Here is a 26,056-nt window from a genome sequence, read left to right as displayed (position 1 = left end):
ATTTTTCCCTAGTGATACCTGACCACATATCAGTCTCATTCAAAGTAACTATCACACTGCCCCTCCCCGCCCCAATAGCAAGGAAACTTAAATACTTCTCCAAAGCACATTATTACCTTTTACAGGATAGTATAAATCACTGTACTGCACCTTCCCCATCAGATGGAACTGGTAACTATGCCAAGTTATACACCAGTGCCTTATACAAACACCTGTTTAACTACATTGATACTAGTACCTGATAGAATCAAAACAAGCTCCACAATGAAGAGCAAACCTGTCTGGTGGGCAACTGTTGTTAACAGGCTTTACAAGGACAGTAAGAAATTGCTGTTGAAGAGTAAGAGGCAGTGATCCCTAAACTGGAAACACTCTCTCCTTAACTTAAACAAGCCAATAAGACTTCTTGTGAGGTTCTCAAAGGCAAACTATGAATCCAAATTAGATTTCTCAACTAAGAACAATCCTAAGGCATTCTTTATAGATTCATAGGTATGTAATAGGCTAATGGCTCTGGAGCCTTTATAAGCCTAGCCCATAGATGCAGCCTGGCATTGTGCTGCCCAACGTTAGTTCCCAGTGCCTTTATCAACTAGAGCCACTGGAGTGATCCCTGGGGTGAACTTTCTATTTCCCATGCACTCATCAAGAGTTCTTTTGAAGAAGACCAGTGAGGTGCTCTGCTTGACATGTATGGGAAGTCTATTCCAGAGTATGGGCAGTCTCTGTGTTATGAACCTGTCCCTCCAGCATGTTCTATTGATTGTGGTAATGAGGTTGAGGTCTCTGGAGCGTGTGGTGCGGAGGGATTGGGATTTCTTTAGATGTAGCCTTTCTAACAGAGCTGGGTCAGACATCTGTTACCTAAAAGGACATTCCCAGATTTGTGCCAAACTGGTAGTAATGATACCACATATATTGAGCCTGTGGATATAGCTAACATAGCTGACAGGTTCTGTGAAAACTTCAGTCCCCTGTCCCCATCACACGTACCCCATGGCATCCCTACCACCTGTGCCCTGCCTTGTGTCTCTAAAGAGCAAGTCATAAACACCTTTTCTAAGGTGAAAAACACAGCATCTATGGGACCCGATTCCATTACAGGCTGCATCCTACATGGGTTTCAACAAAAATTAGCAACACCTTTGGGTACTCTTTTCAATCACAGTCTAAGCACTGGCTTCATCCCGGATGAATGGAAAATAGCCAGCATTATTCACTTGGGCAAAAGTTGTGCTTCTACTGACCCCAGGAATTATAGACCTATTAGCCGGACTAGCCTTATATACAAGGCAATGGAGTAAATCATCATGGACCTTATTAACAAAGATATAAGGAAGCTCCAAACACTTGTGCCTACTTAATTTGGATTTGTGAATGGGAGATTATGCCTGGGAAACATTGTGTACTTCTTCGAGAGAGTCACTAAGACCCTGGATGAGGGTGAATCTGTGCATAAAGCCTAACTAGACTTAGCCAAGGCATTTGACTACTATCCCCCACTAAGGCATCATTGACAAACTCACTCATCTGGGTATCAACCCTTATATCGTTAGATGGGTTGCTAACTGGCCTACTGATAGAACCAATATAGTCAAAACAGAGGAATCCACCTCCAAGAGCAGACCTGTAACCAATGGTGTTCCACAGGGATTTGTCCTGGCATCTCTACTATTTGGAACCTAGTTCTCCAAACCTAAAACTAAAGGTCTGTGGCTGACAAATTTTGCTGATGACTGCCTCCAAATGACATCAACATCCTACAAGAGGGTCTTACACAAATGATTGGTGCCAAAGTCATGACCTTAAACTCAATGCAAAAAAAAATGTATTTTCATCCCTCTCAGTATGTGCGATGTTTCTGCTAACTACCACACCACTAATAAAATCCTAAATATGCACTCACTTGTGAGAAACCTGGACACACAGGTTGATAGTAACCTTACCTTTGATCACCATGTCTCCACAGTGGTAAGAAGGGCATTCTATATTGCTCATCTCATAAGTAAGGCCATTGCTTCCAGAAAATGAAACAAGTTACAACCTCTCTGAACTCTACCTCATCAGGCAAATAATGGAATACAGCTGCCCTTTTGTTATGCATCTTTCCAAGCAATTGCAGCAATTGGAGATACCACAGGGGTTCCTCCCAAGGATAATTCAAGGTCTTCAGCATCTGTCCTATGTGGATCATCTTAAATCACTGTCAGTTTATTCTGTATCATACAGGCTACTCCGAGGTGATCTATGCTTTGCATATAAGGCAATCGTTGACCTTGCTTTATTGTAAATGCTGCATATCCGCAAATCAAATGGTACATGGGTTACTCCCTCTAAAGTCCTTACCCTGGTATATGACAGAAATAGAAGATGCTGGAGGATCAGATTTGTCTCCCAGAGGTTACCACACCTTTGGAATGGACTCCACTTCATGTCAAACAGAGTACCTCATTGGTCCTCTTCAAATGCAATATGGATGATTGGATGTGTAACCGTAAATTCACCCCGGGGGTTCCACCTGTGTCCCTCTTGAACTGGGGTAATTGGTGCTGATCATCGAAATACGAGTAGAACTTGGCTAGGCTTGTAAAGGCTCTAGGGCCATTAACCTAGTAATCTCCTATGATATGACTCAGTCATAGTCCATATGGGAATACATGACCTGCGGCATACCTCCCTAGACTATACTTAGAGATACTTAATTGAGACCTCAGAAGACATCTGTGCAGTCTCTGACACATGACTTAAAGCCTTGAAGAGTACACCAACAGTATAAGGTTATTATGCCTTCTACACATTTATACCAGCTAATTCACAGACAGGGATTAAAGGTGGAGGTGTGTCTTTGTACATCAAAATTGAAGATACTTCAAGGCTGGTCAAACAGGGCAATGCCTTTGAACTGCTTCAAGTTCAATTCACAATAGGCAAAATCCAGTACTACTTCCATGCAATATAGGTCCCCCTCTATGAACCAGGACACCCGTATAATGTATGTAAACTTATTAGAAACACTAACTATCCAACCCAATACCATATTCATGGGTGGCTTACATTATCCCACTATTACCTGGGAATCCTATACAGCAACAAACATACAGGCACAGAGATTCCTAGCTTTTGTAAACACAAACTCCCTGTTCCAGATAGCCAATTACCAACCAGGGATGTTCACCAATATGGGAGAGTCATGCACAACCTCAATGGTAAGGTCCAAACACAAATTGGTCTCTTTTGAAGTAAAAATAAAACATGGACCCCCAGCTAGACATGGAATATTCAGGAACTACTCTAAGGCTAACCTCCAGCTATTAGGTGATAAACTGGCCAAATCTCAAGCCCCCATAAACACTGAGAACACTGCGGCCTATGCAGAAGTGTTCACAGAAGCCCTGCACAAGCATGTTAACAGCTGCACAGATGCACCTGTAACCACCAGGGAGAAATACAGAACTACCTCAAAATCAAGCCACACTGGTAGAAAAACAGAATCAATAGGCTGTACAATAGAAGGACGAAACTCATGGCAAAACTTAGAGAAAGTTTAGCACACAGCAGGATAAAAGCATTCTCATCCAAGTAAACAAAAAATTCAGAGGACAAATGAAGTCTACCAAAGCCAGATTTGAGGTAAGTTTGGGCTTTCAAGCCAAGGAAAACCACACGGCATACTTTAGCTATGTCTGCAACCTCAAAGGTAAGACACAATTGTGTGCACATCTCATTGTAAATGGAACCGCCTATAATGAGGCAGAAAATAGAGCAAACCTCCTTGCTGATAAATTGAGATCAAGCTTTACCCCTCTCTCTCCCTCAACCTTCCTTCAGGAAATACCATCATATATAAGTACCGCTACTATCACTCGGGAACAGGTCTTTAATGCTCTCTCTAAGACAAATCACCCTGCATGAATGGGCCCAGCAGTATCCCAAAATGGCTTCTAAATAGCATGAAACATGACCTTTCAGGGCCTCTGGAATCACTATTTTACTGTAGCCACCAAACTGGCTTGTGCCTCATGAATGGAGAACTGCAACAGTCATCCCTCTGCACAAAGGTGGTCATCTACAGACTACAGGGACTACAGACCCGGAAGTCTGACTAGTCTGATATGTAAAGCCATGAAAAGAATTATCATGGAAATGATCATTAGAAATGTAGTACACCTACAGACACTGGATAAACCCAGGTTGGTTTCATCAAGAACAGATCATGCCTACCCAAAGTGGTGGACGTCTTTGAGAAGGTAACCAAAGCAATGGACGAGGGAAAAATGGTTCACACTGCCTACCATTGCCTGTCAACCCATGTGACACTATACCACCATCAGGCATTGCTGACAAACTCAAGAGGTTAGGTACAAACTAATATGTTACCCGGTGGCTAGCTAAGTGGCTCACAGACAGGACCTAGGATGTTAGCATTGTGAAGTCCACTTCCACAAAGAGGCCAGTCACAAGTGGACTCCTTCATGAATCATTCTTTGGACCGGTCCTTTTAGTCATTTACTTCTCTGAAGTCAAGGCCACTGTCACTGGACTCTGGCTCACTAAATTTTCAGATGATTGCAAATTATGAGCTGTCATTGAATTCCACTCTGATGCAAATGTTCTCCATGAGGGGCTGAACAGACATACAACTGGTGTCAGAGCCATGGCATAACACTAAACACCACACTAAACACCAAGAAATGCACAATACTATGCTTTGGGAAGTTATCCACCCCTGGTAACTATCGTATTGACAGAACACCTCTAACCATTGACCCAGTAGTCAGGGACTTAGGGACACACATAGATAGTAATCTAGCTTTTGATGGTCACATGTCTACAGTGATTTATTTTATTTATTTATTTTATTTTACATTTGTTAACTGGGTTAGTCTGACTGAGCTGACTGGCCCATTTTCAGCAGAGACCCGAGGAGAAAAGTTCCACAGTGAAATACAATATTTTTTACAGAAGAAATTTGATAAAAATGCAATCACTATTATTGAATACAATACATACATACAATGCGAAGTATAGTTAAACACTAGTAGTAGATGAAAAGGCGATAACCAGAGCAAAGCAAAGTACCACTTGAGAAACAAAATACACATGTGATAAACAGCATTGTAACAAAAATAAAATTGTTGTCAACTTGGCCTGTAGGTTAGGTAGAGGAGAAAGGTGGAAGAAGAGTTGAAAGGAATAGTGATTCCTTATGAAGGTTGAAAGTGTAAGATAAAAACTGTAGGTTTAGAATGATTTTTCAAGGAAAGGGGGCTAGTGAGATTATGCAGAAAGAGAGTGTGTGTTAGAGGGGAGATGGTGATAAGAGTCTTAGTTGCTGTGGAAAGTAGTTTAGGGAGGATGAGTGCAGTAGCAGGACCAGTGAGTTTGTAGGTATTTTCTGGTAGCTGTTTTGAATTGTTTATGGTGTTTAAGGGATCTACTTTCTAGGGGGAGTTTGTTCCAAGATATGCAGGGTTGTAGCTGTAGAGGTTGCAGCCAGTTTTGGTCTTGCGTTTATATACTTGTAGCAGGTCTCGGTCAGAGCTGCATAGAGACCTTGTTGAGGAGTATTTAGAGATAATAGGAGTGAGGCTAGGACAGAAAGACTCCTGGTATAGAATTGAGTGAATTATCTGTAGTTGAGAGATTAGGAGCTGGTGGGGTAATTCTAGCCAGTCTAATTGTCTTAGGGAGAGACAGTGGTGAGACTTGTAAGAATGGCATGCAGCAAACCTAGCCACCTTGTTGTAGGGTCATTCAAGTTTATCTAAGAGTGAGGAGTTCAGATTAGTAAGAATGTGACAGCTATACAAAAGACTAGGAAGAAGGTAAGCATGTGATAGAGTTATTTTAGCATTGCTAGTTAAGAATTTTTTGTTGCGGTAAAGGAGTCAAAGTTTTTGCTGTGCTTTTTTTAATACAGTTAAACATATGTAACTCAAACTTAAGTTGATCATTGATTGTGACTCCTAGGAGTTTTGTGCTAGATTCGATTGTGATTGATGTGTTATTAAGGGACAGTATAGTAAAAGACGTTTTGAGATGAGTTATGTTTTTGGGGAGAAAGACTAATAGTTTAGTTTTCTTGGGGGTTGAGAATTAGTTTGTTGTCACAGAGCCAGGATTCTACAGAGTTGAAGGATGCTTGGGTGCCAGAATTTAGGTCAGAGGGAGTGTCAGTGATGGTGATGACTGTTCAGTCATCTGCATATTGTATATGGGATGACTGGGGACAAGAGGTATGTAGTAGATTAGGGAAATATTGAAGAGAAGTGAGCCAAGGATAGATCCTTGCAGGCCTCCCATTTTTACTGGGAGGGGAGGAGACAGAGCTGAGAGCCATTTGACAGATTGTAGACGATCAGAGAGATAGCTAGAAAACCAGGAAACAGCAGAAGAAGAGAAATTAAGGTCTGATAGTTTATTCAGAAGAAGTAGATGAGAGACCATATCAAAGGCCTTGAAGATGTCCAAGAACAGGCAGGAGACCAGTTTATTGTTATCACGAGCAAGGGAAATGGTGTTTATGAAAGATATTAGTGCAGTTGTGGTACTATGTTTGAGGTGAAAGCCATGTTGGGTAGGTGTGAGTAGGTTTTCCTGAAGTAGGTATTGCTTGTGGATAGATTTTTTCCAATATTTTTGAGAGAGGAGACAGGATTGTGATTGGTCTGAAATTTGTGATGTTGGTGGTGTTACCTCCTTTATGTATAGGTAAGGTGTAGAACTTTCATAGTGGACATATGATTCAGAGATGGAGCGATTAATTAAGATAGATACAGGGAGAGCAAGGGGTTCTGCTGCAATCTGCAGGAAATGGGGGGGGGTAGGTTGTCAGCAAAAGGAGAGCAAGTTTTAAGTTTTGAGAGTAAAGATCTTATATAGTTAGTAGGTACTGTTTTGAAGGTGAATGATTTAGAGGGATTGGGTGGAGAAGTAGAATTGGAGATGTTGTTAGCATTATTTGTAGAGGGAAGGAGTCAAACTTCTTAGATATAGATTCAATAAAGTGGGCGTTGAATAGGTCAGCAGTTTCTTCATGTGTGTTGTTAGGGCAGGGGTTAGACGAGGAATGGTTTTCTGGTTGCAGAATGTGATTTATGGAGTTCCAGAATTTTTTGGGTTCAGACCTTTGGGCAGAAGGGAGGTTGGTATAGAAGTCCTTTTTGTCTTTATAGATAAGTTTTTTTTTACCTGGTTTTTGAGTTCTTTATAGTTTTGTAAATGAATGGGGAGCTTATATTTTTATACAGTTTCTACATCCTGTCTCTGTTTTTCATAAGGGTTGTTGTTGTGTCTTTCGGCTTTTCCCGGTTAGGGGTTGCCACAGCGGAACTCCGGTCCACTAATGATTGGTAGTTGATTTTTACATGCCGAGTTACCAGCCCTGACACACAACCTTCAACAAAGGTATGCCCATTCACGCATGTCTCCATGCAGAAGACGCTCTAGCTGAGAATCGAACCGGACAGCGTCTTACTGTGAGGCGACAACGCTACCGCAGCACCACCACTTTTCATAAGGGTACGGGTAGAATTTGTTAACCAAGGAGATATATTTGATTTGATTCTAACTGTCTGGATAGGAGAAAGAAAGTTTAGGATGTTTAGGAAGGTAAAATTAAATGAATGAACAGCTTTGTCGAGGGGGAGAGAGGTTAGATGTGGCCATTTTATTCTTGAGAGGTGGTCTTTGAAGTACTCAGGGCAGAGGGTAATGGGGAAATCATTCTATGTTGCACAACTTATCAACAAAAGTGTGGTATGCAAGTCCAAGGTAGTCATTGTTTCACTGTATTTGTCCTTCATCATATCTATCAATGAGCGCAATGCCACTTTTGGTATGTACCTAACCAGGTATATCCTACAATTGGAACATCTACAGAAGTTCCTCATTAAACCAATAGAGGTCATACATAAAATGTCCTATGCAGACCACGTCAAAGCCCTATCCCTGTATTCTGTGTCCTACAGCCTTTGGAGGGGAGACGTATGCCTTCCATACAGGGCATTGTCAAACCCCACTGTGGACCTCCTGCACATTCCTGAAACAACTAGCACCAGAATTACCTATTCTACAGACCTACATGTTGTTTGGGGTATAAATAAGACATGCTGGAGAGACAGATATGTATTCCAGAGACTACACTGTATATGAAAAAGGCTCCCCACCAATGTGAATCAGAATTCCACCCTAATGCAAATCAAGTAGAAGTTACACAATTGGATGGGGAACAGGACAATCATCTCTGCCTTGGGACCTATATCTTTAATGGACACAGGGAAACTGTAAATGGCTCATCTCGCAGGCCCGTATTTCTAATGGACACAGGGAAACTGTAAATGGTTCATCTCCTAGGCCCCTGCTTGTAAATGTTTTATCTCTCAAAATCCTGATTACACTTATCAAGGGTATAAAACTTTGTCAGAGATTTGGGATGCATAACCAGGCTTAAAGAAGCCCTTGTGTTTGTTAGCCTAATAAACACCTATGAATCTATGAAACCATGAACCTATACTGTATTACCTTTCTGATGTCATTTCTCTCCTGTGCTGACATTCAGCCCTGTGCTCTGACGTTGATGGATTGATTGTAGATGTGTACCCGTAGGTGTATCCAACACAATCCTGAAAGTGACACATAAACATTTCCATGAGACACATTTCATTGTGTGACTTCATAGCTCTTACAGCAGCATCCATCATAACATACACAAATTATGCTATATACATTACAAATGGCAAAGTACAATATCTGTAAATGACCAGTACAAGTAGCATGTCAACAGCAACAATGGATGAAATGAGTTCATATTACTGTAGATAGTCACTCTGTATCAGACACATAGCTTTATTTCTCTGCATCCATGAGAAAGATGATAGGGATGTGGTACAAGGTGTTGTGTGAGGGTGCAAGAGGCCTAGGCTGACCCAATAGGTTGGCAAACGTGTGTGTGAGTGCAGGAGGTCCACAGTGGGGTTTGACAATGCCTTGGACCATGGAAGTGTTGTATGTGTGTCTGTAGGTGCCCTCATTGTGACAATGGTGTGTGTGTCTTCATGACCACAGACAATCTCAGTGCTATCCCTACATGTCTATATGTTGGACAGCTGTGGGCTGTGCATGGTATAGCTGACAGTTCATAGAGTATGAGAACTGGCTTTGCCAGGTGATGCACTAGCACCTACATGCCCAAAGTCAGATGCTGTGCTTCTACCTGAGAGTTACTGATGTCTGCTTGCAATGTGTCCTCCACAGAAATGTCTAGGACCATGAGCCCATGCCCTGCTTCATCTTGGTGTGGACAGCATTCTCCCCTCTGGAGTGCTGGATGTACTGGCACAATGGGAGTTTAATTGTTCATGGCCATGTTGACTCTCAGCAGATGTAGTTGCTGACCTACACCCATGAGGCTGAAGCTCAACTCCAATCAGACATTCCATGCTAGACAATGTGTGTTCCAAGACAGATAGTGTGTGATCTGTCACAGACCTACCTCTTTTCACTGTGTCAGTCAACCCTTCCAATGTATCAGCAATATGGTGGAGGTAGTCACAGTTGTCAGACTGTACTGCATCCATAACCTTGAGCATTCATTGGGAGTTCCTTTTTGAACATGCCTCTGCCTCCATGATGGCAATAAAAACAGATGCCAAGTGACATGTGATGAGACACCTGCAACAGGTGCTGGAGGGACAGCAGTCCTCCTATGAGCACCCCTATCAATCTGCCTGTGTGGAACCTAACCAACAGTTTGGCTATGGCCAGTGTTGACAGTCACTGAAGCCATTATAGCCACACTTCCCTGTTCAATGTTCCCAATCTCTGACTGTCCAATATCTGTGGGGTGTGGGGACTGGGTATGCATAGGCATGATGGCTGTGTATTGTGATAATGATGGTGGATGAGGGATGTCAACCTCTGTGTCTGACAGCCTCTGCTACCTCCACCTGCGCCTCAATTTGGCCACCATCATCATCAGAGTCTGGAGAGAAAATGACATCAAGTTGTGAAGGGGACAAAGACTAACCTCCCTGGTCAACTGTGATAAAAAGGAAAAAGCAGTACATTAATACCTGCACTTCTATGCTCTGCAGTACTATGGTGCAAAATATGTTAAGCTGTATACACTGCCATCATTATTATAGACTTGTATAACCCTCAACCTCACATAGTAGGACATAAAACATTATTTTCTAACCCCAATCTCTAATTATTTGGAAATAATTATTAATTAAATAAGAATCTCATAAGCAAAACATAAATTATGTACATAGTTGGCATTCTGCAAAAATCTGCATAGTTGACAGTTATGGCAATCTGTAATGTCCTAACAATACTGTCAAGTCAATCACTGTGGTCACACCTACAAGGCAGAGGTATGACTCTAAACTGTGGACATTCTGAAAATATCTGTCCATTTGTCAATCATGCAGACAGTACATCAATCCAACCAACAGGTCTGGGATGACACTTTAGTGAATACATTGAACTATATTTACATCTCTGACAAAACAGTTTTGTGCTTATCAGCAGGAGCATGACCCCTTCTAATTCCAGATGGTACTGAAAAAAATTGAGGGAGAGGTAATGGCAACAGCACCACATGTTACAGTATAAAAAGGGTAATATGTCCAAATATCTCACATTTACAGTAGCTTAAAACTGCATCTAACCTCCCTTCACCCATAAAACACCTGACACTCATGTAAAACTATGTACACCTTGACACTCTGAATGCAACAATATTCCAGTGCTGATCCAACTAAGTATACCTGGATGTTCCTCTTGAGAGGAAAAGGTGGCACACGTCCACAACATATTGGCTGATGAATGCCTGGAAGCTTTCCTTTGTTGCAAGGTTTGCCAGGAATTCTTCTGTGGCTGACAGTGGTTGTTCTGCTGCAGGCCCACCATCAGTAACCTGACGATCCCTAGTCATGTCAGCTGCATGTCTGTGTGCTAAATTTATCATATCTGTGGCACTGTGTCATGCACACTCATAGGTATGATTCTGGTGACCCATGGAATTGATGTTATGAACTAGTTCATCTCACAGGGCTGCACACTCTGGTCTATTTGCCCTCTCTCTGGACAGCAGCACCTGGTAATGTTGGCACAAAGCCTCAATGATGAGATCATTTTCTGCCTCAGTAAATGGTGCCCTGCAATGGCCTGCATATTTTCTGAAATACAAATAAATGAGAACACATGTCAGGATCACATATGTCGGAGTACAATATGTACAGATACAGCAATAAAGGAAGGCTATCAGTATTCCCGCTTGATTGTACATCTCATATTCAACAGTGTATCAAACATAGAAAGCATGGGGATGAAACTAGGATATCAGTAATAGTGACCTATTCCTATTTGTGCCATGACAGATACTCACGTATGATTGAACACCTAGCATAGGAGTCCATTGTAGTGTACTCCATAGCAAGTAACCCCCCCCCCCCATATAATATGTATAAACAACAGTGCCGACAAAATAACAGTGTACTAGTACAACTGCTATCAAAGGATGTAGCCAGGAGACCTGTATACCTAGTTATCACACAGCATTGTACCCTTGCTGTACTCTACATCCCCTGTACATGTAACATGGCTGGGGATCAATGTCATGTCATCAGTACAGTTCTAACAAAGGGTTACAGATGTAATCCCCATTCTCCATAAGTATATTCAAACATATGCATCATGTAGGAAACAAAATGGTTACATACCTAATGAAGAACAACACTCCTCTGTTGAAAGATACTGCTATATAAGTAATGTGTCAATGAGTTAACCATATGAACTAAATCTCATACACAATGATTCCCCTAGCTAGACTTTGCCTTTTTAAGATGGTTACCATTAGCAGGTGATTATCTGTGAACTAAGCTGTGGGTCAGAAATGCTACATGTAGCCTACACAGCTAATTTGCAGTATAATCAGCCAATCCCATACAACTACTTAACAAGATATAAGGCCTTAATGTAGACCTCATCCCCTTCCTCATACATTGGGGTGGAAATTACCGGGGTACAGATACAACATCAGCACAGAGAGAATGTTTGTAGCAGCTACTTTTTACATATAGATATGTGTGCTGCAGGCTGAAACTGATAATGCTGCTGCAGGTAATAGGCATACAGAGAGAAGCTGAAGACTATGAAGGACGACAACACTTAAGAGTAACTGTGGGACCTGTGGCAGGCTTGATGAACAACCAGAGCCAGATTGAAGGAACTCATCCCACTGGAAATTAAGGTATGTGTTTAAGGTAAGTATGTTAGCCAAAGGTATCATTAAAAGAGTAAAAGGCAACATGCTTGGTGTGTCCTAGAACAAGGTAGGGGGTACATCAACCATTATGTCAACCAGTTGGACAACTGCCAAGATATGTGTTATGTCATGGTAGTCATCTGGAACGTGTGTGCTGGCAACCCTTGCTTCCAACATGACCTCCATATATGTATGTTACTTGAGCAGCTGCGGTTGTCTGTATTATCACTAGCAAATCATTGAGAACTGCAGTCTGATATTACTGGGCCACATTTCAATTACATACTTCAAAATGCTCTGGGAATTCACGCTAATGCGTAACCTAACATGCTATGCACTTTGTAGGGTTGTAATGGGAATAGATGCAATGAGGTCCTATCTGTAGGCCTTTGACTTCCATTATTTAGAAGCAGACATTCCATCTATACTGCTTTGGGTGGATAAACAGGTGATGAGATAGTCATACATATTACAATTTATAATGGTGATGTACACATACATGCATTTTAAATGCTAGAAACACCTGTGTTTGAACCCAGGATCATGTGAACTAAAAATTAATGCTTTCAAAGTATTTAGATTGAGCTACCAAGTCACTCCCATGGGAGGTGTCTTTTTACATGTTGTAGATATAATTGCATACTTACCCAGCTGTTACATACCTCACTTACATCTATTAGTTATGTGTAGGGTTAGTGATGTATTTATCTACCATAGTCCCAGTTAAATTCCTATTTTTTCTATTAATCTTTTAGCAGATTTGCTGTACGATATAGCCTGATGCATAGCATCACATAAACATGCTTAATAACCAGAAAATTATAATTACTATGTTTTGCTTAAAACACCAGTGCTACTTAACTGGCTGTGTGGCTTATTGGATTGATGCACTATGGTTAAGTAAAATAGTATTGGGTTTGAAATAGAAAATAGGTGCACTTTTTGAATGTGATTAGTATGCTTTAATACACCACCATTTAGCATAGTTTAGCAATATTCTTTAAAGATAAGAAAACTGAGAAGATAGGACAGTGGTGAAATGGGGTGCAAGCAGATGGAAAAATATAATGAAAGGCAGGTAGGAATGTGCAGGAAGGGTGTAGGAAAGAACCATAGCTATCCATTTCTTCAACAGCAACAACTGTGCACTTGCAATGCTTTTTAGCTGAATTTGGACTGTTACCTCCAGAGAGAGGGGTGATGACAACATAAGTGAGTTGTCAAGCCAGTTGGACCTAATTAAGTGTGTCTAGTGGGTACATGTTAAATGGAGTGCTATGTACAGAACAACTTTTTTTTTGGGGGGGGGACAGTTGCCCTTTTTTTAAGGTGAGACTGGAATGTTGGGGAAGGGACATAGGTATGTGTGGGGATAGTATGTTGGTTAGGTGAGGAAGCATTTGTAGGCAGACAAGACAACAGACAGGTTTGGTGTGGTACACAAGAGGGGGGTGACTACCTTGGTTGGGGAGAGTGTTGGGGGATCCCGGTCCCATGGATGTTAGACACAGTAGCAGTATGACTCAAGTCCTCACCCATGGGGCTGTCAGCACTGCACCTTCTCTGTTCTTGTGGAGGCAGTGGTTAATGCTGGGGCCTGCGGGCAGAATGTCCTACCAGGCTGGACAGCATGCTCTTCATCCTGCGTAGGTGTGCACCAACAGTTTGGCACACAGTCCCACACACCATGCCTGGCAGTTGATCTTGGGTGACAAGCGCCTCCCCTCCACCTCCATTCCTGGGGGCACACCCCCAGCCTGTGGGGTGGAACTACCAGATAGAGCAAGTAGTGCAGGGACAGTAGAGGGGGTGCCACCAGGCTGCAGCCTAGATGTGCTGGGCCACAGTGCCTCAGCCAGGGAGCCAAGGTAGGTGGATCACCAGGAACCGGCCTACCTTGTCATGCTGTGGTAAATAAAATATAAACATAAAGGAAAAATAAACATAACCCAAACAAATGTAATTAATAACATAAGAAAAAACAATAGTGATCAATAGAAACAAACTGAAAAATAATATAATGAGGAAGACAACAATAAATAATTTAATGAAAGTTTTTTTAACAGCAAAGCAATATTAAATTATACATAAGGCTAGCAACAAATAACATGATATTATCAAATGATAATAGTAAATATATTGACTAAAATAAGAGAAGGGGTGGGGTGAGAGAATAAGGAAGAACATTAGTAACTTCACAGATAATATAACTAAACGTACTACAACTACATACTTCTAGATATGTTAGATTTCACTTATGAGACCACTGACTACTATGCCATTTATTATTTGAAATACTAGCCTGTTCCTTACACACACACTGTAATACAGATCATATTGCGTCCACCAATCATTCAACATTGCTTATATTGTATATATGATGTTCCACATACATATCTCTCAATCTTAGAAGGGACATTATTGGCCAAGCCATGCCTAATGGTGGTACAAAGACACAATGACAGAGAATATTCTTACACAGTGTGCTCTTACAATAGTTGCAAGGTGTTCTGATAACAGATTTGCGATTAAATTGCATTTTGAGTGATGTCTAATATCTGCAAATCAGAGGACTGAGATTGTTTTTTGACATTGATCCTCAGCAATGTGGCAGAGACTGGCCATTAAAACAAGATCATACACCAAACAGACCAGACATATGGGGCAATATTCAGCACATTCTGCAAAAATCATGACAGTTGAGAGGCATGTCTGTGTACGCTGATTTCACTTGACAGCTGGACATTCATGGCACAGGTCTGTGAGTGTGCACTTCACATGCAAGCATGGTTATGTTTTATTTACGACATGCTAAAACAGTATTGAATATTGCACATAGCAATGACTACAGTAACAGTGAACATTTTATTTGTGAAAATAAATAATCAGAGCATCATCTCCTTTAACACTTTACTGATTCATGTTGTTTTAAATCTGGCATTTACACACATGGATAGCTGTCTAGGGCTTCTGTTAACTTACAAGTTTACCCTATTCATTTATTGACTGCAATCTACAGCATATTTCAGACATTGAGCAGACAACAACATTATCTATTAATCTGGGTATTCCACAACATTTATTTATGACATTCTAAAGCAGTACTGAATATTGCACACTTTCTCAGTTGGCTGGTATTGGATTAGAACCCACAAACAGTGAATACAGTAATACTGATAATTTTATTTGAAAAAATACATTATCAGAGCACTGTCTCCTTTTACACTTTATTGATTCATGTTGTTTCAAATGTTGCATTTACACACATAGATAGCTGTCTAGGACTTCTGTTAACTTACATGTTTACCCTATTCATTTATTGACTGCCCTCTAGAGCATATTTCAGACAATGGGCAGACTACATTGACTCTTAATCTGGGTATACCACAACATTAAGTAATGGTTGGAATCTATAATACACAGTACTGCATGCCTACTTGCTTTAACTTGGTTTACCATTTCATATATGCGCTGACACATTAATGAAACTCTATGATGTCCCATTGGCCATCATACTGTAACTTTCAAAAATGCGCAGTGTCACTTAGCATCGCATAAACTCGCACAATCCAGTTTAAGTGAACCTTAGCAACGCGCAAATATGAAAAGACCATTGGCCATGTTTAAGCAATGTTTAGCATCATGACCTTTTCTAAATGTAACAATTATTAAATTTAAAGTCAATTGATGTTTCAGTCACCTGATACAGTTCCACACCAGTATATGTAAAAGGTATTACTGCCCAAGACACAAACCTAGAACCTACTACATCGTAGGTTATGACTCAACCTATCTAGCCACTGGGATAGCGAAGGGAGCTCATATATCTTCAGATATACTGCTAAGGTGCCTGTAAGTGTAGCACAGCTTTGCTGTGTGGAATAATTAAATGCATCAGGTTTCTATTTTTAGCTCTCTATCATATGTCTAATGCATAAGTGCACAGTGCTAAGCAGATCTATATCATATAATCAAAAATACTATTAATTAAAAGCTTAATAGTTGAACACTAATAAGAGAAAAGTCTAAATGTTGAATGTTTCAGTGAAACAATTCACTGGGAAAAACAACCAGTCAGCCATCATCGAGGATTTGCTCTTTTCCCCACTGTAGTGTGATCTCGGAGTTGGTATATTTAGTTGGGTGGTGTGGGGAGTTCATCCTCCCATATTGAGGTTTGGGGGGGCATAGCTCCTCACTAGAATGGGTTTTATTTGATGATGTTTTTGTGTAGTTCGTTGGATTGGCCAACTGTTTTATAACCAAGGGAAAGTTTTTTCTGAAACATTCATTTGACATTTAGGGTTTTTGCTTATTAGTGTTCGACAAATAAGCATTCGATTATATGATATAGACCTTCGCTAAGCATACCTAAATAATGCAGCTCATCATGCAAACAAGCACACAAAGATAAAAAAAAATTAAAATAAATCCAACTTAGTGAAATAAAATTTCCTGTAGACCTTGCGGACAATGTTAATGGGCTGAAAGTTATGTGGGTGTGCCTTCGATCTTACAAGGATTCAATATCTGTGTTGTTCTGACTTCTCTTAGGTGCACATCGCAATTAATATGCATGGTGAGCTGCCAAGGGAGGATTGTGGCCATGTACATGGATTCATTCCATGTAGGCTCTACATTAAGCATACACGGACTTTATTGAATCCTGGTGAAAGTGTTTCCCTTCTAGCTCACTTTGTGACTCACATCATTTGTGAAGGGTATGTGTATGTAGGCATACTTCATGCCCATTAATGAGACTTCATAAGTGCATTTTGCAGATCAGAGGGGGAAATACTTCAAAATACAATTGCAGTACTTTTGTTCTCACTGAGTTTCTCTCTCTCCTCTCTCTCTCTCTCTTTCCTTATTCTCTGAAGTTGTGAGGGTGTATGCACATTTGCTTTCATGACTGCAAATTCACCCTCTAGATAGTACAAATATCTAATACCCATTTTATTGATGCCATCCAAAAACTAATCAAAGACTCATCCTCAAAAACCAACCCAATCTCTAGTAATACCTCTATAAACACCCTAGTCACAACTAATAGTATTCCACCCAATCCACCCTTCTCATTACAACCCATGCCTACATCCCTAGTTCTAAAATTACTAACTACTTGCAGACAGAGTTATAGCTTACTCTTTTAGCATTCTTATCAATCCTTCAATCACTGAATCTTATGTGCCTCAACTATGGAAAAAATACATTATAACCCCACTACACAAAAGAGGAAATGCTCATGATCTTTTAAACTACTGGCCCGTCTCCATTCTCTACCCGCTATCAAAAATCCTGGAAAATGTATTCAAACCCAACTACTAAACCACCTCATCAACAACAACCTCCTTGCTCCCACTCAACACGGCTTCCACCCTGGTCATAGTACAACCACAGCTTTACTCTCCTTTACTGATACTGTGAATAAAGCTCTTGATGGAGGCCTATCCACCTCAGTACTCCTGCTGGACCTGTCAAAAGCTTTCAACACAGTATCACACCCTAAGCTGTTACAACACTTAAAAAACTTGGATGCTCTCTAAGTGTAATAACCTGGTTTTCCTCTTACCTAAATGATGGACAGCAATCAGTTAGATGACAAAACCAACAATCAGATTATCTAGCAAACAACACAGGTGTCCCACAATGATCCATTTTAGGGCCACTACTCTTCAATATATTCATTAATGATCTAAATAAAGCCTCCCAACAAAGTTTATTGATTTAATATGCAGATGATTCAACCATCTCTTTCTCCAATAATTTCACTAACCTCCAGAAAATCACCCAATAGGCCTTCTTTTCCATAGAAACCTGGCTAAATGATGCCCAATTAATGCTGAACCCCCAAAAAACTAAACTGTTAATATTCTCATCAAAACCTCCAGCTACAGAATTTAAGATTTTCTCCCATAACAAAACAGAAATTGAACAGGTACAATACACAAAACTTCTAGGAATTACTATTGACAATAAACTCTCCTTTGAACAACACATACTCAATACAATAAAGAAAACTCACTTCAAACTGAACAAATTATACTGACACAAACTCTACCTTGATAAACAAACTAAAATAAAACTAGCTAACACTTTGCTTATTCCATCACTAATGTTTGGGAGCTCCATTTTCACCAACCTCCATACATCCCTCTATAGTAAACCAAAGGTAAAAATACCAACAGATAAACACAGAAAAAAGTCTCCAGCACAATGAAGGTTATCCTTGTGTTGGTAAAAACAGAGAGACCACTCGAGAGATGAACAAATACTAATCCAGGAAAATCACTTCAACAAACAAACAAAAAACAAAAACCAGTAGATCGATTAAATTCAAAGCTCTTTCATCTCCTTACAGCGAGACTTAATAATAACTGTATCTAAACCATGGTTTTATATCTGCTTTTATATTTTACCAGTATTTGTCATAAAATTAAACCATCAGCCTTAAATGGCCTTCCCTTAAAAAGCTAGAAAACTAAAACTGTAAAAACTGTTAAAAGGGGATAAAGTCCATTTAAAATATTATATTTTGAGCAGTTTAACACCCTAGAGCAAGTTAATATATATATAAGAAATAAAAAATATATATATATAAAATAATGTTTAATGTCAGCTGTAGTACACAGTCTTAAAATGTATTAACTTAGTAAAGTAAAAATCAGAAAAATGTCCTAAAACTAACAGGACCAGGACCTATTACTAAAAAAACCACAGGGTCTGTCAACACTCTATCAAGCCTCATAAAACTTCAGAAGTTTATAAAAACCTAGTATTATTATAAAAATAGATAAAAAAAAAAATTCATGCTTAAAATAAAAAATAAAAAAAAAAATCACAGTTAAATAAAAACGTTAAAATAATACAGATTTCATAAATCTGTTATCAAACATATTCATTTCATCATGCTAAATGCTAAATAACACAAAGTAAAAAATATACAATAATACATAATAATACAATGCATAAAATATAAATAAATAAAATAAATAATAAATATAAATAAATAAATAAATAAATAAAAAATAAATATAAATATGTATTATAAAAATATAAATATGTAATATATATATATCTAAGTAAATATAATAATACATGAATAATGTAAAATAATAATAGTAAATAGAAACATAGTATCATAAAAAATAGAAATAAATTAAAATGAATAAAAATAATAATATTTTAATAATTTATTATTTTATATTATTTTACATTTATTTTTTAACTTTTTTAATTTAATGCTGATGTTTTTTTATTTTGTTAATATTCTTAAAAACATAAATTGATAAAATTCGACTGTCATAAATAAATAAATTAATCTGAAATAAAAGGAGATAAATAGTCGATATACAAAAATTCTTCTGATGAAGCCTTCTGGATTAAAGTATTTTGTTGGCTTTAATGTGGATTTATGGCTTTGGTCAACTCTTTGTTTTTGTTTGTCTACTTAGACCTACCAACACATCCCTCTATAGTAATCTACAATCATGCTACTATAAGATAGCAAAATTTGCCTCTAACTTGTCCAACTGCTCACACTACTACAACGCTATTTCAAACCTGTCCTGGTTAGAATTCCACAAAACAAACAACTACAAACCAGGAAACTCACTAAAAAGGCAGCACAGCAGAAGGAAACAAAATGGAATAAACTAGTACTGTAAAATGCAGCTCAGTCAAACAAGTTGAATCAAGATAAAACCATTTATTGTAAGCGCTTTCGTTTGGAACAATCTCCAGTATTCCTCAGACAAATGTATTTTTAAAAACACACTCAATTTATACATGTCATCAGCAAATTCAAAACTTTTAGACCAATGAAACGCTAGAATAATGCCCTAAGCATTTTAACCATTTTTATGCTGGAAAAATATATGTATATACGTGCATATGTATATCTCTGCTGTTACAACCTTTATCTAAACTGACAGGAATATTACCTGTCATAAACCTTTAACGTTAGTAAACTGGAAATGGAAATAGCATCATTTAATCCAGGGGGAAAACTTGCATTTAAAAACACTTGCCACCAGGTTTCCATTTGCTCTAAAAATACTTTCCAGGGACCCCCCCCCCAAGAATCCTTTTTAACTTGATGCACCACTACAAATTTAAAAACATGATCTGAAAATATCTTAAGATGTCTAAATAATGCATTGGATTGTTTCTTGGTTGAAACCTCATAAAAATGCTCATAAATTCTTTGAGATAATTTACACTGGGTTTTACCCACATAGAAAGCAGGACACTTTAAGCAAACTGAAATGTCAACCACAGCCTGTGTGTGGCAGCTGTACCTTCCCCTTATAGAAATTGTCTTGTTAGCTACTTTAATTTGTGAAGCAGAGAATACTTGACAACACTGATTGCACATACCACATGGGGTCATTTTACCACTTTCATTAAGCTGCTTTTCTCTTTCCAAAAAAGTTTTTTATATTGGGACCCCTCCTATATACAATATTAGGTTGTTGCCCCAATAAGTCCACCATATCAACATAATTTTTAATGATGTCCCAAATACATAAAGGAAGGAAATGCCAGAAATCCCGACAAGTATGAGGGATTTTTAACACAAGGCTTCAACTGTTTGTTCAAGAAATGCCAATATAACTAGTCTTGGACCATCCCGAGTCCACTTTTGGTCATAAGGGGGGGGGGGTCATTGAGGTCCTTATGAATTTTTGGTACACCAAAAATACCAGAGATCCTAGGAATCTCTGTGGAAATATAGTTGTACTCTGTAACAGTAATCTGATCTTGTGTTAACATATCAAGCAATTCCCAATCAATTCTTTGATATGCTACATGCACTTCTTTGAGAGAAACGTCCCTATAAGTTTCAGCATACAAAAGCTGGAATGTTTTTTTTGTACAGAATCATCCTGGTGCATTGTTACCAAACCTCCCCTTTTATCTGGTTGCATGTATCTCAAATCACTGTGAGTTTTTAAATAATTTATTAAAAATCTATCCTCAGTGGACATATTGTCCTGCCACTTACTGTGTTCCAGATAATATCTGAAATCAGTTTCACATGCTTTCACAAACATTTGTGTCAGGATTAAAAGTACTAGGAATGCATATAGCACTTCTCCACTGGTACATTGTTGCCACCCCCTCTATATATGACACGCAAATTTAAATTGCGAACATACATTTTAAGATCACACAACAGCTGTACCATATCCACTTGTTTACTAGGGACAAAAGTATGTCCTTTACTAAAAAAAAATCAGCATGAATTGAAGTCAACTTTACAGAGCTATAATTATAGATTTTAAATTCCAGTGCAGCATTATAAATTATAGAAAAAGTTTAATTTAAAGTCACCTCTAAGCTCTGTAACTGTTCGTTGTGTTCCTCTGATTCTGCCAATGTCTGCAATTCCTCTGTGGATATGACTGATTCTGGTACCTCTGATCCGAATGCATTTTGAACTTCATATTACAGGCACATCTAAAGGGGCCTCCTCCTCCTCGGCTTGATGTCCATTTGGAATGTCTGTGTTTTCTTCAGGACCATTCCTCTCATCCCTGTACCATTGTTGCCCACTTGGTGGTAAAGGTTAAACCTTACCCTGACTGTAAGCTAAATGATCCCTTTCTTATTTTTACGATGGACTATGGAATTACATAAGTTGTCATTATCCTTGAAAATACCTTCATATTTAAATTTTGAAGTCCCAAAGCAGTCATTGCTAGTTTTTTTTTTTTTTTTTTAATCTGGTTAGAATTTAACCACTGTCTCCACTTTACTCAACTAACTACTGCCCATAAACTAATTTTCCAACCCGACAGCTGTCTCTTTCTCTGGTCTATCTTATGCACATATACCCCTACTCGAATCCTCTGCTCCTCAGAAAGAACCCTTCAAAATGTAGCTAAACCCAATAAGAGATCAGGACAATGCCTGTATTCACACAACACAGCCAAACTAGGGAACAGCCTTTCCTCATCTATTTCTCAACTGGACTCCATAATGGCCTTTAAAACTGCACTAAAAAGCCACTTTTTTAAAAAATCCAAGCTGTACATGTGAAATACAATGTAAGCCTCATTAACCCCCAAAACATATGTTCCAAGAACCTTCTTTCAATCCTCTATTATATCTGTCTTCCTCCTCTGAATCATTATTTTCTCCCACCAATGATATGCATCATTGTTCTAAGTTCATTGACTACTATCACATGGTGTGAAAGTGTTATACTTTACTAAAGTCTATTATTATTTTCTGTGACTGAAAGTATATTACTTTCCATATGCATCTATTTTCAACTCTGTACTTTGCTTTTGTACCAGTACTTGTGTAATAACTGTATGATATTTTGTTTGCTATGTTTGTTTAACTGTGGAGCTTTTCTCCCCAGGCCTTCACTGAAAATGGGCTTCTAACCCAGTGTACCTTCCCGGTCAACAAATGTCAATAAATAAATAAATTACATAAACCAATATAATACTCTACTCATAAATACAAATACACACAACACACACACACTCACATATATATGCACACACACACACACACACACACACACACACACACACATGCACACACACACACACACACACATATATGCACACACACACACACACACACACACACACACACACACACACACACACACACACACACACTCAAACTCACGCACACACTCACACACACACACACACACACACACACACACACAAACACACACACACACTCTCACACAGTTTTCTTCTAAGTGTGATTTTTTTTTCATAAACTTTACATTTCTGAGTGTGATGGATGACACCAGGGTACCTATAACAGCCTTTTCTCTGTCAGGTACACTTTCAGAGGCTATTTCTTTTCAGATCTTTGTAAGTGATACAGCAGTAGAAATACACCAGCACTTTTTGTCACACTGCTTTTCACATACAAGTGAAGTTTAGTGACTAATGCCCTTTTTAACATATTTCATACCCTGAATAGTCCACATGTGCATAAATACATTCACTGTGTGCTTTATTTTTTTGTTCGGTTATCTATCTTAATGCTTGCTAGCTTGATTCAGTCACAGCAGGAGCTGCAGACTATCCTTCTTCAGCACACCACTCACCTGATTTAAGTCAAGAACCTTCCAGTTAGTTTCCTTTCTTTTCTGTCACATACAAAGTCTGACAAAGGGGAACCCACAAACACAGCATTCATCAGCTGACAACTCATATACTAATCCAGGTGTCTGAATTAAAAGATTGGTATTTTTCTACAGCTGTTCTGATTGCTTTTTTGACCTTTCTGCTTCTCCTGAGCATCAGATTCCACATAGTACTGGATGCTGCATTCAAGTAGTCATGAACAGTTGATAGCAACCTTTTAATAAAAAGACACCCATTGCAAGTCAAAATAAGATTAGAAGCTTGTCACTGGAGTTTGCACCAGTCTCTTTTAATAAAAGCATTCAATGCCACTGAACATGTTCAGCATGAAACTGATACCAGGCTGGCTTTATAGCTGTCGGTCCTCTTTCAGAATTTGATGTAACTGTACACTTAAGTCTTTGCAGAGAATGAATTCTGCTACACGTCTTAGCATTTATTAACTGTGTACGTTCCCTCGCTGCCAATCAAAGATCATGCTTCCCTTACTGGAGTCTCAGTGGTGGGATCCTCATATCCACTGGGGTATGACCCATCCAAGGGTAGAGAGATGCCCTAAACACACACAACTGGGCTATGTTTGCCTTCACAGACATCCAAGCTACCAGGATGCTTTTTGCCATGAATGTCCAAATCCCATCCCAGTAGTGATGATAGCATTTGTTTTTCCTCAAGGTCTGCTTGTGCTCTTCTGTCTAAACAAGCATGTTTATCCACGTGCTGACAAGGGCTAAAATCACTGGTTTTGGCATTAACACTCATGTCCTCCCTGCACCGGCTCCTTGTATACTGACACAGCTCTGCCATACAGTAGAGGATTTGTCAACAGGGCACTAATTGAGTGAGTTGATCAGTGCCACCATTTCCCCAGGATGGGCACACCCATCCTGCTAACCTGTTAACTTCATAAGGTATTAGTCAAAAATGAGCCCAGGGCTTTAACCCTACATTTCTTGATGTAGGCATCATACTGGCAGCCATAAACTGCAAGAACAGTTGTGATTAGTTAAGAATAAAAATATTAGATGAACAAAATGCAATATAATGCAAGATACTATAAAATTAAATAGTACCAATGTTTGGGGTGTTAAAATCATACTTCTGTGATTCATTAGTTCTAATACAAAGACATGTGAATACATTTTAATCACAATTATAAAAAAAAAATGCAGTTATGTTCTAAAAAATTCTACTGATCCACGTGACTTATGGGATGTGCCATGCATTTTAAACTAACTAACTACTTTCATCTTTGTGTTTGTGCAGTTGCATATTGCCTTATATTTGTAATGCAGTTTCTACAAACAGCTATGCAGAATGGCATGCTGGGGCACTGTGTACTACAGACCTTCTGCAAAATGAGGTTTGAGTAATTCAGTTTGCAACACAAGTAGTACTGTATACATGCACTCACACACACACATACAAGCACTGTATATATATATATATATATATATATATATATATATATATATATATATATATATATATATATATATATATATAAATGCTTGTATGTGGTGTGGGTGTGTTTACTCAGCTTGATATATTAAATTATACTGAGATCAGAGTGTTACAGACAAATTCAAACCACCATCCAAGCAGTTGGTATGAGGCTTCATACACCTAAACATGAATGCCTTGAGATTTGATCCCAGTGATTCTTGAAGTAGAACTGCAGAAAGAAGCTTCAGTCTCAGCATTTTGATATGAAGCCTGGCATAGTATTTTCTTTAAACCACCTAAATATTGAGACAGCCATCATATTTTCTCCCCAGGTGGCTGATGGAGTAGATGACACCATGTTTTCCATCATCATACTTTTTGGAATGAAGGTCCATGGAGTTATGTGTGTCACCAATATGCCTGTTGGGATTAAGATGGTAAATTGTCTTTCCTGCTGTCAAACCTAAATGGATGCAAAATGTTCCTTTTATCCATCTATACATTTTTTTCAGTAGTTAGAATTATTTAGTTAATGAATACAGGTTATATGTAATATATTCTGCTAATTTACAGAAAAGCATTTTTTACTCTGTAAATAGTTTTCTAGTCTGTAGATGATGTTAGCTAATCAGGAGTAATTGTGTTTCTTTATGTGTACATGCCTGAGTATAAGAATGTATGTTAGTGTGTGAATCTGTGTGTTTGATGTACTTTTACATGTTGGCATAAAATATTACTTGGATATATGGAATATTGCTGATTTTACAGCATTCATTTTCAACTTATAAACATGAAATTTAGCTGGATGAAGTCATAGCCCCCAGGTTTAGCTCATAATCCATCTTTAAATCCCCTGTTATATTTCCAACATGTCCGTGCCTCCCAATGTATGTTATACATTTTAAGTACATCATAGTAATCTTAATACATGTGGTGTTTTATTTATGTATAGCTATTTTATAATTCCATAGCTATATCTATTTTAACTGCATTTAAATAGTCACACTCAGTACTGACAAAGGTTCTCTTCCTAACTTGGATGACACACAAAGAAACAAGTGCTTTCCTCACTCTGACCTAGAATGGGGAAGCATTTAGTGACAGAAGCATAATTAATATTTAACAGCAACATTTCTCAAATGGTGAGGGCAATTTCCCTGTGAAGGCTCAGGTCTGTTTCAGGGGGAAGCTCAAGTAAGTCTAGTGGTTACAT

Source organism: Protopterus annectens, chromosome 5.part0 (assembly GCF_019279795.1).
Source record: "Protopterus annectens isolate FY-2018-M chromosome 5.part0, PAN1.0, whole genome shotgun sequence".
NCBI classification, from domain to species: Eukaryota; Metazoa; Chordata; order Ceratodontiformes; family Protopteridae; genus Protopterus; species Protopterus annectens.
This window is presented reverse-complemented; position numbering follows the sequence as displayed.